Source organism: Nannospalax galili, unplaced genomic scaffold (assembly GCF_000622305.1).
Source record: "Nannospalax galili isolate Female #2095 unplaced genomic scaffold, S.galili_v1.0 scaffold271, whole genome shotgun sequence".
In the NCBI taxonomy this organism is placed as follows: Eukaryota; Metazoa; Chordata; class Mammalia; order Rodentia; family Spalacidae; genus Nannospalax; species Nannospalax galili.
Window position 1 is genome coordinate 6,595,291 of NW_008331789.1, and position 15,904 is coordinate 6,611,194.

The 15,904-nt window shown below is 43.2% G+C and overlaps 1 pseudogene; it reads left to right on the forward strand.

The window, feature by feature from the left end:
* Positions 1-5,849: 5,849 nt before the first annotated feature.
* LOC103728901 lies at positions 5,850-6,543 on the forward strand (annotated as a pseudogene).
* The last annotated feature ends 9,361 nt before the right edge of the window (positions 6,544-15,904 follow it).

A 15,904-nucleotide genomic window follows, 5' to 3' on the forward strand; every position in this document is an offset into this window, starting at 1 on the left:
GAGGGTCATGGAACTGAGGAAGTGTGGCTGTGCTGGAGAAAACATGTTACTTGGGGTGGGCTTTGAAGTACATAGCCATGCCACTTCCAGTCTGGCCCTTTCTGCTTCTTATTCTTGCTTGAAGAGGTGAGCCTTCAGTTTTCTTTTCCAGTCACCTCTGCTACCAGGGCTCCCCCGACCATTATGGACCCTGATCCCTCTGGAACGATAAACCAAATAAACTCTTCCTTCTAAAAGTTGCCTTGGTCACGGTGTTTTAACACAACAGAAAAGCAACTAATATAAAACTCCTGTATTGATATGAACTGTTGGTATCTAGATATTTCTGGGTTATAAACATATGCATTAACTAAGGCTCAGGGAAGATTAATAAGAGGAGCTTAGCAGTTCTTAAAGTTCTCTGTACACAGTATTATGTGAGATGCTTCATTACAGACTGGTGCTTGGGCTGAAATCCAGTCCAATTGAATCTGTCATTTGGAATACAGCCCATAAATCCAACTATTTCTGAAAAGGTTCCCAAGTAATTTTAATATGTAGCCAGGTTGTGACGCACAGAACTAGCCTGAAGTACTGAAGGAGAGAGATTGAAGACTGATGTCCAGCCTGTCTCCTTACCACCATTAAACCCCACAGTTGAGTGTGATGTGGCTCTGTAGAACTGTGCTTGCCTAGCATTGTAGAATGCTGGGTTTGATCACCAAGATTTCAAATATGGAGACCGAGAGAGAGATGGTTATGTAGATAAATAGATAGGTAGATGGAAAGATAGATAGATAGATAGATGATAGATAGATAGATAGATAGATAGATGATAGGATGGATAGATGATAGGATAGATAGATGGATCGATGGATCGCAGATAGATAGATAGATATAGATGATAGATAGATAGATGATAGATCGATAGATAGATGATAGATAGATAGACAGACAGATAGATAGATGATAGATAGGATAGATGATAGATAGATAGATAGATAGATAGATAGATAGATGATAGGTATATAGATAGAAGATAGATTCTTTGAAAGTTAATATTAGTTGAATAAACTGGCTCTAGTATATCTAGGCTTCCATTTTCTTCTTTAAAAAAAAGGCCTCTGTGTGTGTGTGTGTGTGTGTGCATGTGTGTGTGTACACATGTGTATGTGAGAGAGAGACAGAGAGAGAGAGCCACCTTGTGGTGGAAGTGGTACCAGCTCATAAAGAAGACAACTAAAGCATCTCAGGTGTTCTCTGAGTTATCTCTGAATACTCAATAAACAAAAACATAATTATAATTAGTGCTATTGTTGATGGAGAGGCTACACATTAAATCCTAAACAAAGCCAAGTGTGGTAGAATTCCAGCAAGGAGGCGAGGCAGGCAGATCTCTGTGATATCAAGATTACCCTAGACTACATACTGAGTTCCAGAGTTCCAGGCCAGCTGAGGCTACAGGGATACTCTGTGTAAAAACAATAAAAATAACAACAATAATAATAAATCCTAAACAAAGACTTTAATAGGAACCATTTCATCCCCCCTCTACTACACACATGTACACACATAAGGCTGACAGAATTATCCCCAGCATAGTGCTGGGGAAACTCAGGCTTAGAGACATGGATAATAGATCAATCCAAATCAGCACGAAAGCAGTGATAGAGTTGGGAGTCAACGGTAAGGACAGAAATGACACTAAGCGTGGGTTGCTACTAGTGATGTGAGGTCTGTTTGACTACAGAACTCTCAGAAGTTTGTGATGGAGAAATACACATTCAGGAAACTAAAGGTAGTCAAAATGCTGTCCTGAAAGCCATGGCTGTCTTTCACGTCCCTCCTGAATCCATATAGCCAGGAAGAAAATAGAGGGAGCCTGCGGGCACCTACAGTGTCAGGCTGTGTTAAAAACTGGCTACAGAGAATGAAAGTCCTAATTTGTGACATTTGCCAGTTTCTACAGGATAAATACTCTCATGATGGTGAGTTTGAAGCTACTTAATTGACATCAGGTATAATTCAACATCACAAATTTTCTGAAATTTTTTATAGGAGCTGAGTTAAATGATTCTAGTTGGCTTCTGGAAGCGATTTTATTCTTAACAAATAATGCTTGTTAGTTGGAAGTAGAGCCTCCCTGCCCCCAACCCCCAGTTTCAGGATCCATCTCACTGTGATCTCATTGTGGTTTTTTTCCTGACAAAGGCTAATGAATATTTTACTGCTGGTCAGCAGACACATGCAGTCTATTTTGGCCCATGGGCCTGGGTCAAATACACACCCAGGAATTAATGCTGTAGACTTGGTAGGCTAAAGATCCAGTAAGTAAGAGGAGAAATAAATAAAGTTTAGGTGGCATAAAAGCCAGAGGGAAATGTATTAACTCAACCCCCCCTGAAAAATATTTGAACATGAGTGTATGCATATACCTGAAGACTAACAGGGAACACAGTATCAGACAGGAGAAACCGCCCTTCAAGGGTTGGTCAGGGTAGACCGAGAGACTCCCCAAATAGAACAGGCTATTGCCACAGTCCTTGAATACCTCCCAGACTTGAAAGTAAGACCCTATGGCTGAAGATGGGACATACTTCCAACACAGGACTTGAGCAATGGAGCTGGAACTGACCTGGAAGCCTTCTCCCTGAAGACTCGATCTCATAGTTCTAGAGGACACTATGCAAGCTGCTAAGAAAGAAAATAAATCTGGTCCAACACAGCTGTAAAGCCTAGTAACCACAACGAGAAGCACAGCAAACTATATCTATTGGTGCAATAGTGGCACAGTTATCTAGGGGGTAATCAACAGCTGTCTAACTGGACTTAAAGCCCTCTCAACGGGAGGGAACTCATGGGTGGCACTGTAAATACAGCCAAATACACATGGCTGGAGAGGTCATAGATTCTAGAGATAACCCTGTCTCTGTCATATCTTTAGACAAAGGAAATTTCTTACAATATGCTAAATATGGCCTTACATTTTCAGACAAGTATATCATATACCACTCAGCAAAGAAGTTTCTTTTTTTCACAACAGATGATGGCTACTACAGAGTTCCACAACTGGCCACACGCAGTGAATATGTGTCTGAGATGAGAGACACCCAGCTCTAAGTGACACATTCATAGTTCAACCTCTATACCTAAGGCTCATGGAACATATTGGAACAGGGATAGAGAGAATGCTAATACATCCCTCAATTCTCACCAGCAAAGCTTCCTCATACAACAGTGTGATGCACACAGAAGGCCACAACTGGCTAAGTTTTAGGGAACAAGAGACTGCAGAGTGCATGTTCCTGGATAGGACTCCTGTATTAAACCTCACCCACCCACTTACTCAGGGATCATTGCAGAAGAGGGGGTAGAAAAATTGTAGGAGCCAGGGTAGGTTCATGAACATAAGGAAGCAGAGGCTTTCAGGCCACTGGGAACTTGCTTATATGAGTTTGTAACAATGGTGACAGCATGCACAGGACCCATGCAGACTCAGTCAGTCAAAAACTCAGCATAGAACAAGGGAAATGGGCAGCAGGCCTCAACCCTAACCAAGGAACTATTAGCAACTGATTACCGCTGGGTGAAGGTGAGTAGATCTTCTTTAAGGGAGAGACTCTACATAGACTGACTAGACCTCAGTGTATGAACTTGCACTGAGGGACATCTGGGTACTTAACATGTATGACAGAATGCATGAAACCAGGAGACAGAGGCAAGTGGATCTCTGTGAGTTCAAAGACAGCCTGGTCTACATAATGAGTTCCAGGCCAGCTGGGGCTACAGAGAGACCCTATCTCAAAAAGACCAAAAGGAAAAAAAATCACCCACTTAGAACATAACTTCAACCCAAAAGAAACATGAGGCCTGTCAAGAGGCATGCTGACTATGATGACTGTCTACACCCACACAAAAGAATCCCAAAACTCCCCTTCTCATCATTTGTCTTAGTTACCTTCTGTTGCTGTGATTAAAAAATGACAAAAACCAACTTTGGGAGGAAAGGGTTTATTTGGCTTACAGTTCACAGTCCATCATCAAGGGAAGTCAAGGCAGGAACTCAGGTCAGGAACCTGGAGCACAGACCACAGAGGAACGCTGCTTACTGGCTTGCTCCCCTGACCTGTGCACAGCCTGCTTTCTTAAACAATACAGAACAACCTGCCCAGGGCTGGCACTGCCCACAGTTGGCTGGGCCCTCCCACATCACTCAATAGTCATGAAAATGCCCACAGACATGGCCACAGACCAATCCAATGGAGGAAATTCCTCAGTTGAGATTCCCTCTGCCCTGGTGTGTCACGTTGAAAACTGAAGCTATCTAGCACATCATCCAATCAATAGGCAGCTTCTCCCTTCCTCTAAATCCCCACCACATCCACCAACCAGTGAGTAGGGGCAGAGGTTAGATGTCTTTTGCCTCCTTGACTGAAATGGAACGTTTTCTCTTTGCAAATACCCAGTGCCTTAGTGTTGGCTTCTTTGTAGAGCAGGAAACAAGTGATTGCAGAGCCATCCTCAACTGCAGTGATGTGAGAAGAGCTTACAGCTAAACAGGCTTAACAAGATTCCTTTTGTTCAAAAGCTTCGCTCTTCACTCGGGCCTGCAGACCCCAACAGGTGCTGGGACATCCAGAGGACTTGCTGCCTCTTGTCTTACTGATATGGCTATGTTGGGTAAATTCCTCTCTGACCTTTCACCCTTACTTTCTCCAGTTGGTTTCCAAGGTAAGTAGTTAGACCTGGTTTCCTGAGTCATCCTGAAGCCAGGTGTCCTCTGGTCTAGGACTTAAGGAACAGAAATAACGTAGTGTACTTTTTTTATTTATGTGTATGAGTGTGTTGCTTGCATGTGTATAAGTGCACCCATGTGGTGAAATGCCCGTGGAGGTCAGAAGAGGGCATTGGATTCCTGGAACTGGAGTTACAGATGATTATTAGCCGCCATATGGGTGCTCAGTAGTCAAACCTGGGTTCTCCGGAAGAGCCGCCAGTGCTCTTAACCGCTGAGCCATTTTGCCAGCCCCCTCCCCACCCCCGGATATTTTTAACGAGGAAAGGTCTCTCCAAGTGAGAACTGGGTTCAACTAGTGAAAAGATAAATAGAACTTTAACACTTCAAAAAGCAGAATGGGAGTGGGGAGGGATCATAGACATGGCTCTTGGGGCAAGAAACGAGTAAAACTTGTGTAAAACCAGACCTTAAAGATCAGTGTGTGGGGGATGTAGCTCAGCAGGAAGGCACTGGCCTGTCAAGATATAGGCGGCCCTGGGTTCAAGTCTTGATGCTTTTAAAAAGGAATTAAAAAAAGAAACTATTTTGGCGCCAGGCATAGTGGCATGCACCTGTAAGGCCAGTGCTTTGGAGGATGAGGAAAGAGTTGCCAGTTCAAGGCCAGCCATGGCTAATGGGACAGCCCCGCCTCAAAAATCATTAAAAATCAATGTAAAATAAAATAGGCAAGAGAATTTAATAAAAGGAAGCATGTGATGGTGTGGGTTGGTGGTGGTATGAATGACCCCCAGAGGCGGACAAGTATTTGAACACTTGGTTCCCAGTTCCTGGTGCTCTTTGGGGAAGGCCACTGAATTTTTAGGCGGTGAGGCCATGCTAGAGGTGGTCTTTGAAAGTTCTTAAGCCTTGTGGGATTTCCAGTCTTTCTCTGTTTCATGTGCCTGCTTGAAGATATAATCTCTAGGCTGTCTGCTCTGGCCACCACCTGCAGCCAGGCCTCCCCTGACACTATGGACTCGCCCTTTGGAGATGTAAACCAAAGAAACTCTTCCTCCATAACTTCCCTTGGTCATGGTGTTTTATCACAGCAATGGAAAAATGACTAACATGGGACTAAGAGCTCTTGGGTTCAGATTTTCTCTGTTGCTTCTAAGGCTGTTCAGTTAAGTTTGGTCTTTGCAAAGGAAGTGTGGTGGAATGTGCAGCTACAGACACCAGTCTGCAGCACTGATCAAGTTAACATTTTTCAGCCTCAGATTTCTTGTCTGGGGAGATTATGTATCTGGTGTGGGCACAAGTGATGTGGGTAAGAGCACATTCACTATCCAGATGACCCACCACTGCTTCATGAAGGCCCATGACCCCACTATCCAAGATTCCTCCTGGAAGGAGGTGGCCCTGCACGACAGGGGCTACATTTTGAATAGGTTGGACACAGATGGGCAGGATAGTCACAGGGTCCTGCATGCTTGGCAGTGGGTGATGGTGTGCTGGGTGTCTTTGCTCTTGATGACCCCTCATCTCCAGACTAGCTTCAGCAGACATGGTCCACCTGGGGCCCTCACCACAAGCAGCCCCTGATCCTAAAAGAAAACAAATATGACCCGGTGATCACTGCCAAAGATGCTCACACTGCTGCTACAGTCTGTGCCCACAGATGAGGGCCCCCTTTGTGAAGACCTCAGCCAAGACCCAGCAAAGTATGGAGGAAGCCTTTGCTCTGCTCTTTCATGAGATCCAAGGGACCCCCGAGGCCATGGCTGAACCAAGAAAGGAGAAGGCCCAGAGCCAGAAGGCCACGTAGCTGTGGCTGCTCTGTGGTCTGAAGACACTGGTCAAGAAAACTGGCCCGCCCCCCCATGTCACATCAAGGTGATAATCCCCTTGACATAAGACCCCCTCCCCACTGAGTAGCAGTTACCATGAACACCTTTCTTGTTCTCAATTGGTGAGGAGTTAGATGGCACCTAATACTGGTCATGTTCTATCAGTTTGAGAGGTTCTGTGAGAAATTCAACCAATGTTGTTCTCGGGTTTCAAAACAAAAATATTACAAAATGACTTAAGGAAGCCATAAGTAGACATTGGAGTTCCCCAAACATTAATGTCTTATAATTTGATCTCTGCATAGGTACCATTTCCTCCAAAATCAGAAATTTACTCCTTTTCACTAAGGAATAAATCTGTATTAAGTTAATGGAAAATTTAATATTGATTAATTAGTCACACAGAATAGGGGTTTTGGAGTGGGGGTACTAGGGATTGAGCCAAGGGCCTTTCGTGGCAAGTACTCCACCACTGAGTTCCACCCTTCACTCACTTCTCGAACTTTTTGAGACAGAGTCTCACTAAATTGCTCAGATTGGTCTTGAACTCACTCTGTAGCTCAGGCGGGCATTAAACGTGTGCCTCCTTCCTCAGCCTCTGAAGAAAGTGGAAGTACAGACCCACATCACCAGGCCTGGCCACAGAATCGTTTTAATGGAGATAATTTAACACGCACTTGTTTAATCCATCATGAGCACTAACATATAACAGAGACCTTGATTATGCTCTCATTCTTGCCATGACTGCAGATTATAATAAACGTGAACTCTGCCCCCCTTTCCTTTAATCCTCTCCTTAATTAACATAGGAAGCGTCCCCTTTCTCTGTCTGTCCACATCCTAGCCATGCTTAATAAGTCATTCCATCTAGGTGGCAAACAATTGTCATTTTCGTGACTTGGCTTAGTGTTTTCAGAAACGAAACCCTCTGACACTGTGAATCAGCCTATCTTTACTACTGAGAAGGAAATTCTCACCTAGTGAAAGGAAGAAGTCTTCAAATACACACCCCAAAGTTATTGCCCTCACAATCCCACTTTAGCTGCCTCCTTGGAGTCCGGGGACTGGCAGTTTTGAGCAAACCAGAGAGTAAGAGTGGCTATGCCAGTAAATGTTGGGGAACCCTGCTGTTAAGGTTGACTCCTTTTAGCAGGGGCCTCCTATTCTCTGCCTGGCTTAACTGAAAAGTGCCCCCAAGCACGGATGCTTGGCCTCATTTGAAACATGACCTTTGGTATAGTTACCAGTAATAAAACTGCCCCCATGTTTTTTCTATATGATAATTAGATATTGCCCTATAGTCGGATGATAGGATCCCCCTATCACATGTAAATAAAGCATACTATGAGCACCTATCAGCTGAAGCTTTGGCTGCTGCCTCCACACTATATCTTCCCTGACCCCCACTGAATAAACGACTCCCTGGAAAGTCTTTTCCATCGTACTCACTGGCCGTCCTGAAAGCGTTCGTTGCTTCTGCTCCCTTTGTTCTCATGGATCGGTGGCCAACGGCCCACGAGGGGAGAGAGAGACCCCTCTGTCTACAGAGAAACCTCCTAACAGAGTATTATGAACTGAAGTTCCCCCCAAAATCTAGAACTATGTTGAAGGCCCTGCAGACTGACTGATGAGAATTTTGTGACTGTGAAGCATCAGACCATTACAGATCTGGAACCAAAATCACCTTTTCCATCATTGGTCCACTTAGTAGGCACGTATCGCCTCCTGCAGCTTACCGAGCATCCTTTCAGCCATCAGATAAAACATTTGGAATGTATTAGCAAACCACTAGGTTCCACCAACCCCAAAGCTAAGAATGCCATCAGTTCACATGTAAGACCTCTGGCTGAGATTTCCCTGCTTTGTTGTGACCCCCGACTTGACACTTCATTCATATGCCTGGTAAAGGCACTGACTTATTCTTTTCTGCGATTAAAAAAAAAAAATCATGTAACTGCTTTCATGATGGAACATGTCATTTGTGGTTACCTGAATTTGAATCCCTGTTCAGAACATATTACCTCCCACTCCCTCCCCTTGGACTGAGAGCTGTGTTTTATGCCCATGACCCAGCCTAAGGCCCCAAGCATGATCTACTTTCACAAGGTTGTCAGAGCAGCACCAGGTACCAACAAAACCCCTCATGCCCGATCTTACATTTTGTCTCCCCGGATGAATGCTGGCAAGTTCCTTCTGGGGCCAAGGTTCCCTTTTGGTTTGGCTGATGATCTGTTGGTTTCTTCTGAGCTTGTTGGTGGATATTCTCTTGTTCTCATTTTAGCGCATTCGTCAGAACCTTTGTCTGCTAGCATTCAGACTTTTTCTTCTGCTATTCCTCCAACATCTAACTCCTGAGTTTTTTCCTTCTCTCCTGCTGATTGCAACCTTGAACCCTTTAGTTTACAAGTTGTATGAGAGCCTAGTCAGAAGGACATTATAGAAGCACTTATCCCCTTAAATCCCAGAGGGTAGGGGTGTCAAGGTGACATCAAATGGCCTCACAGGAAGCCAAAGATATCATACCTCATTCCTGGGTTGAATGTAACTTTAATGGCTCCACCAGAAAGACAGAAAATAAGGTGAGATCAGTGTCTTAAATCCCCTCATGTTCCCACAAATGTGTAGGATAAACCCAGGAACCACCTTGAGATGAAATCCAAATGATCTAGCCATAAGCAGTAGATAAATCTTCAGCTAAGGTTTCAGCTTAAAGGCTATATCATCCTGCCCTGTGAATACATGTTTCTATATGCTACTTTTAAGTATGTTATGTGCATGTTTACACGATAAAGCCCCCACCTCAAAAGAGGCCTCTATTCAAATCAAACTGCTTACACATAATTCTCATATAAGCTTACTCCAAATTCCTTTTAGTTGATAAGATTTGAACAAATCTAACAAACAGGTTAATATAAAAACAGAAACACAAAGCCCACAAGGTAAAGTAAAATTTTATAATTTTCAGGAGAAAAAAAAAGGAGACAATAAAATAGGAAACTGAAATTCAAAGAAAGAAGGGCTTGAAGAAGGAAGACAGCATTTGGTACTCCAGCTGGCTTCACATCTTATACTTGTAGTGACAACTTGAGCGTCTTTGGGGAAGTGGGAAATGTTTGCTATTCCTAAGTTTTTGGGGGCTTTGTTGTTGCTGTTTTATTTTGTGTATGTGTGTGGTAGTAAACTAGAAGTCCTAGGCCATATAACCAGAGATGATGACTGGGCAGCATATTCTAACTGGAATTTAGAAGCATCTAAGAAATGCTGAAATTTCAAATTTACAAGAAATGAAAGAGAGTTTGGGGAACTATATCAATTCTTTTTTTTCCATGGGAAAAAACTGGCTGAAAATTTTAATTACGAGGTTGATATTTTTGTGTGTCTACTTATGTGTGAGTATATAAGCACCTTTAAAAGTACATTATAGATGTTTTTGCCTCTCAACTTGATTTTTGTTTGTTCTTTGCTGGTGCTTTAAGAAAACTGGTCATTCAAAGTCTCCATTCAGTCTTAGCTGAAGTACACACCTGCAAGAACTAATTATTAAACTTGCTTAGGATTATGGAAAAAGATTATTACAACAGGTAACAACAGTCCTTAGCTTCAGTTCCAGGAAATGTGATGCCCTCTTCTGACCCCCACAGGCATTGCACAACACAGGTGCACTCAGATGCATGTAGGCAATACACTCATACCCTTAAAATAAAAACAAATAAATCAAGAACAATTTTAATATTACAAAATAATTCTTATTGGAGATCCATTTCCCTTTCTAGTTGTGAAATGAAAATATGATTCTCTTCCACAAAAATTAACAAAATACTGATTTCTCATAAGTCTGGCCTCTTATCTCTACCCATCTCACTAACAATATATGGTTCAGGGGGAAAGGATAACTTTGTTGTGAAAATGATTTTTAAAACGATACTATGTTGTTATCCAAGTCCCCAAACTGGAATTTGTCTAATACCAAAATAATAGGACAAATTAAGTAACTAACCACAAATAAGAGTTACAACAATTTAGATACTGAAGACCAGAATTTTTCTAGAATTAAAACTAGCTACTCCATATGAAGTTATAACTATAGAATTAAAGTGGCCCAAAGGAAAAATAACATGAAAAAATAATGAATTATTTCAAATACTCCAAACAACAAATAAAATCTTTCATAAAATATAACTGACCATAGACAAAAGGGGAAAATGAAGCTTCATAGTTAAAGAGTGCGGTGATACACAGAGAGAAATGTGTAGCTGACTGGGATGTCTGTTTCTGTCACCTGTTGCCTTTTCACCTTTAGGCAACACTGTGTCCTGGATTATTTCAACTTTAGACATACCATTACTATCATATATCCTTATATCAAGGACATGAAAGAGCTCAGACCTGGATCATGCTACTTGTAGCACTGATAAGCCAGGGATTCCTTCTTTAATACCTTGAATATTCTTCAATCTTGAGGACTTTAATATTCTTCTATCTTGAGGACTACTTTCCTGCTTTCCTGCCTTCTCATCTATATCAGAGCCAAGGAATGGGCCTTCCTCGTGCCATGGGACATAAAACATCATCTGGCCTCCACATGCACAAAATTTGATGATTAACCAACAGGGGGAGCTATAAGATGAAATTCCTCTTTTTTTTTTTTTTTTTTTTTTTTTATGAAACACATCGGTTTTAAAGATTCCATAGACTGCCCAATTAGAATTCAGTGATTGTAGAGAATTGGGATGTGGCAGACTTAAAAGTCAAAAATATCTTGACCCATCGTCAGTCACTTTAGCAGGTATTCATCAGCCACCTCTATACCTGACCTGCCATCCCCTTTGGCTACCAAGTAAAACCTTTAGAATGTGTTGACACTAATGCCAAAGCTAAGAATGTCATCAGATAGCATCTGAGAACTATAACACAAATTTCCCTCGCTTCTGTCTCAGCCTGCCTACCCAGTGTCACCATCAATGTATTTGGTAAATGCATTGACTTGCGACTGTCTTTTGTTCTTTGACTGGAAATTTAAGTGACCACTTCCACAACGGAATATGTCATTCTGGACAATATGAATCTATGCTCCAGGGCCATGGTCACACATAGTTGACTTAAATACAATAAACTAGTCCCCTTGGAGGGACAGCTGTGTTTTGCAATGGCAGTATTAATACTAAGATTATTAATATATGTGATTCAAACACAAAAACACTCTCCCTCCTTCATGATTGCTCTCCTCTGAAGTTCCTACCCCAATCAATATCCACAGTTCATGTAAACCAGTCACAGTCTCTGTTGGCCATAACTGCTGTCTTGCTCCCTCAAGCCCATCTTCTTTTTTCCTCAACAGCTCAGACTTAGTACTCTTAGTGATTCTGCAGCTCCTCGGGGTTGCAAATGAGCACCCAGCTGCCATTTGTACAGCACCCTACCTCAGGCACTTCCAGATTGGCAGGGACCGGTTTCCTGTCCCTGTCAAATGTCCCAGAAATCCCAGTCTCCGACTCCCTATCTTAACATCCCTATCCATCATCTCTCATTTCCATGTTCTGGCCCAAGGTGATTGGGAAACCAAACCCTCTTCTCACATTAACACTGCAGAATGATCCTCCCAGCCACCATGCCCACCTTCATGGGCTATTTTATGTTGTTACAAATAAAGAAAAATAGCTGCAACCATGGAGTTGCCTAGGAAAGGCAAATAATACATCTCAGCACCTTCAGTATTCCTACTGAAGCTCTGAGCTCTGCCTGTGCTGTCACTGAAAACGGCAAACTTTCAAAGACCCAGTGGGTTTGGGGTTGATGGGGAGTTATTTAGAAAAGGGTACTTACTCACTTATCTATTGTGGGCTTCCAGACATGGGGGATGTTGTAGAAATACAAAGAAACAGAACAAAACAACAAAATCCCTACCTGGCAATCACATAGGATCCCTCAAGTGTGGACAGGATGAGGTCAATGGATGTTCCTCCAGAGGATGTCACTGGGAGGACTGCGAAGGGAACAGGCTGACAAAGGAAGGAGGAAATCCCACAGGTCAACCACGTTGTGGAGCTTAGTCCCCAAGGATACCAACGGCTCCCAGGAATGGCTGCTGTAAAAGCCCACCACCACCACCCCTCATTCCCAAAGTGTTTGTAACATTTGTTTAACTATAATCTTGATATCAGACTTGGGTAACAAAATGATAGTAAACCATGGGGGATAAACCATAAAACCTTGTCAGGGTGTTCAAAATTCAGATATACAAATAGAGGGAGAGGGAAATAATAGCAGTGTGTGTGGGAGAGAGAGAGAGAGAGAGAGAGAGAGAGAGAGATCCTCACTACCTCTCTTTTTTCATGTAATGCTGTCAAAATTTCATTATTCTTTCTAAAGAAATAATCAGGAGAGAACAAAGCAAAGCAGTCACTGGCAAAAAAAAAATGTCATTTTAAACAGCTTTATAAAATTATAAGATAGATAGATGATAGATAGATAGATAGATAGATATAGATGATAGATATAGATTAGATAGATAGATGATAGATAGATGATTGCTAGATAGATAGATGATAGACAGATGATAGATAGATAGATAGATAGATGATAAATAGATAGATAGATAGAGATAGATAGATGATAGATAAATGATAGACAGATAGATATAAATGTGACCCCCCTCCCTTTTTTCCAGGTATTTGCAATATTCATTCCTAGAACCTGTCTGCAAATGGAAAGAAAGTGTTGGGAAACCCTGCTGTTAGGGTTGTAGTTCTCCATGTACGGATAGCCCTGAGGGGCTCAGTGCCAAATGGAAGGACTCCCCTTTTCAGCAGGGGGCCTCCTGCTCTCTTCCTGGCTCACCTGAAAGTACCACTAAGCACGGATGCCTGACCTTATCTGGAACATGACCTTTGGCATAGTCACCTGGAGTAAAAACTACCCCAGGTTTTTTCTATATGATAATCAGGCATTGCCTGATAGTCTGGAAGATAGGAGCCCACTGCCACATGTAAATAAAGCATACTATGAGCACCTATCAACTGAGGCTTTTGCTACTGCCTCCACACTATAAATTCTCTAGTTCTCCCACTGAATAAACAGAGCTGTTTCACTGTCTGGAGCTGTATCACTGCTGTTTCACTGCGCCTGGGACCAGCCTCCCCGGAAGGGCTTTCTTCCATCAGTGCTCACTGGCCGTCCTGACCCCGTTCGTCACTTCTGCTCTCCCTGCCCTCGTGGGCCGGTGGCCAACGACCCACGAAGAGAGGGAGAGACCTCCGCAGCTGGCGCCTGAACGTGCGGCTCCTGGAATGCGCAGAGTTTGTGAGTATCCCTCCCACCAGGAGGGTAACAGGCAGCTTTGCCTTTAAGCCACAGCAATCTCTTTTTCCTATCACCTCCCAACAGGAGGATAAGGCAGCTTTGCCTTTAAGCCATCCTACCTTTGTGGATCAGCAATCTCTTTTTCCTATCACCTCCCATCAGGAGGATAAAGGCAGCTTTGCCTCTAAGCCGCCCCACCCTTGGGGATTGGCAGTCTCTCCTCTTTTTCCGCCTTTTATTTTCGGTCTGAGTCTTCACGTGGGACCGTTAAAGACAAAGGAGCAACTGAGGCTTTCTGGTCAAGGCTACTCCCTGATGTTTGCTGAAGGCGCTTAGTCCTCTTAACAACCCTGACTGCCTGGACGGGTGTAGACAAGACCCCCTATCTATACATCTTTCTAATGCAAAAACCTGGTAACACAATGACCAGTTAAGTGCTCTTAGAGCGGTCGCCGATCTCTTAAATTTGCGGGCAGGCTTGCTCTGTGGACCGAGTGGAATCACCTAAGATTTTGATCCCAGGCATGTTCCCTTAGAAATCAGTGTTTCACCCAACTTTCCTTTTCTATCTTAACACCCCTAGAAACAAAAATCCAAAGTTCTAAGGGATCTTTATATAAGCCTTAAAGCCAACTTCCAAAATAAACTTCCCTAATCTGTTTTGTTATCTTGCCCCTGGGGTGCTCAAGCTGAAGCTAAACCAGTTAGGTTAGACTTTAAATTAACTAGCCCCTGCGGAGCACTTAAAAATTCAAGGTGGCTTGTGCCATACAAAAAAACAAACAACAACAACAACAAAAATTTAAAAGCCATTTTTCTTCTGTAAACCTTCTCTTGGGGAAGGGATTGCCAGTCCCTTAAATCTGTGGCTAGGCTTGTGTTCGTCAGAACATATCAATCCCCTGGTGGCAGACTGCCCCAGGCGAGGGTCTGGATAAGGTTTGTGGGCAACTGAAGCCCCTTGGTCAGGGCGACTCCCTGATAGTAGCTGAAGGCCCCCTGCCCTCTTTCCAGACCCCGACAGCCTGACTGGGTGTAGGCAGTAACCTTTACAACTATCATAAAAATCTGGTAACACAGCAACCAGTTAAAAGTCACAAGGATGGTTGCCAGTCCCTTAAATCTGCGGACCCTGGGTCCTTTCGGCAGACATTTCCAATCCAGAGGTCTGGACCCATGTTGCCTATCTGGCTCATAATAAGGAAACCCAGGAAAGACACCACTTGCCCCTTTCCTTCCTCCCCATAATAGCTGCCTTCTGACAATGCTTAGGAAACCCACCTAAGGCTGAGGAGAATTTACTAGCACCAGGGGATAATAAAGGGGAGGGTTCAAACAATGAAAAAGACCCTAAAGATTTCCCAACAGCAGATTCGACAGCCCTAAAAAATAATGAAAAAGACCCTTAAGATTTCCCAACAGCAGATTTGACAGCCCTAAAAAATAAAGAAAAAAATCCTAAAGATTGCCCAGTAACAGATTCAACAGCTCCAAAAATAAAAATTGACCAAGTCAGACAAAACCCACCCATCAACAAAAATAACCTTTACCCCCCTCTTCCCCCCTGTGAATCCTCATGGACTGATTTAACAAACCCAGATGTTAAAACCCAGACTTCAAAAACTCCCAAAGATCCCCCAGATAAATCCCCCTCCCCCTTCACCGCCACCGCCACCACCGCCTGTGGCACCACACCCCACAGCCATTGAACAGCTCTGTAATCTCAGGGATAATGGGAGTTGCCGCCCCCAGAATCTCCAGACACAATGGCCTCAGGACCCAAAAACCCCACCGGTAGAAGCTTTTCCTGTTAACCTACAAATAACAAGGCAACGTCCACTGGCTTGGTACCCACTCCCAGCAACAGACTCAAAAGAGCTGCGCCAAGCTGTTCATGAGGATGGGATCCATGCTCCATGGACAAAATCTATACTACAAACATTTAATACTAACCTGCTAACCCCCCAGGATTGGAGAGATATCTGTAGATCGATCCTCCCCAGTCCATTATTTGTAGAATGGGAGGCTTTATTTAGAGATGAATGCCTGATGCAGGTTAAAA